Source organism: Trachymyrmex cornetzi, unplaced genomic scaffold (assembly GCF_001594075.2).
Source record: "Trachymyrmex cornetzi isolate Tcor2-1 unplaced genomic scaffold, Tcor1.1 scaffold2595, whole genome shotgun sequence".
Taxonomy (NCBI): Eukaryota; Metazoa; Arthropoda; class Insecta; order Hymenoptera; family Formicidae; genus Trachymyrmex; species Trachymyrmex cornetzi.
In genome coordinates this window covers 10110-11400 of record NW_017297265.1, presented here as the reverse complement: position 1 = coordinate 11400, position 1291 = coordinate 10110, and the positions used below count along the sequence as shown (strand labels likewise).

The following is a 1291-nucleotide window of genomic DNA, read 5'->3' as shown; positions in this document are numbered from 1 at the left end:
ACCGTCAGCTCCCACTTTAGCCTTCCGATATATGGATGGTAATCTGTACTTTGCTAAAAAACAACAATTTTACCAATTTAACGAATTTATGAGAACCGTAACAAAGGCTGGTAAATTTAATATAAACATACTCAACGTCGAATGTTCGAGAGATGGATTATTGCAACAAATGCAAGATATCTTGAGTCGACTACTTCGATCGAGTACTACTATATAAAACACAACGAGAAATAAGGAGGAGGGGGAAAGATGGAAGGACATATATAATCAATACTATAATAGTTTTAAACGATTAGTATACAAGGAACAGTCATTCCGACAACATCCGCGTGTTCGATCGTGAGGATAATACTGTAAGAATACACACCAATGATCAACAACGCGGATATCGAAAAGTATCTCATGGAACAGAACGATCGTAATGAAAGAGGTGTGAAGAGAACGTTCGATGATGAAAATCCTGATAATGAAAACACATCAAATAAGTAAGTATTTTTTTCTTTACGCCCTTTTTTTCCATCTACTCATTTTTTTCTTTAATTACAGACATCAAATCACACATCGTCCTATCGTACGCATTCTCGAGAGAAGATATCCGTTAACCGTATCTGGCTACAAATACTTGAACATTGGTATCAATGTCAAACTCCCTTCTTACGTAACTATCATTTTGGGAGATTCTCACTCCGTAAAGAGATTCCGCTTTCACTAGACATCTGGAGAGAGGTTCTCGAACAAAAACACGTCATTTTGTCCCTTTTACAGTACGATGAGAATAATAGAGGAATACGCGCGACGCCGTCTCCAATGTATATTGGAAATTTAACGTTACGCTTCGGACGAATCAATAATCCACCAATACTGCGTTTAGAAACAAGTACAGCTCGTCTATCCATCGAAAAGCACTGTACTTAATATATTTAATCTTGAATGCTGTGTGAATCGTCTCATTTCCTCCTTAACCGCAATGACTGATAACGTTGACAAACAATTTTCACGACTTCTCGCTATCGCGTCCACTGTCACGAAATCTACGAACATGCTGAGAATGATGTATGATGACGAATCCTTCGACTGCAACAACATCCTCGATCGTGAGTTGATCGCTCTAGTTTTCGGAGAGTATTAATTATGTACACCATTCGATAATAAACACTATTCTATTAATTATAAAGCACTTTTATTTCTTTTTTACACCCTACCTTTATATACTACATATATACTATATATTTTATATATACTACATATAGTTTAAAGGAAAAGGAGATGGTTTATAATCTTTAGAGGAAAA

At 36.0% G+C, this 1291-nt stretch overlaps 1 pseudogene; it reads left to right on the top strand.

Moving 5' to 3' along the window:
• Window positions 1–1291, top strand: part of LOC108761631 (uncharacterized) — an 11989-nt pseudogene that overhangs the window by 609 nt on the left and 10089 nt on the right.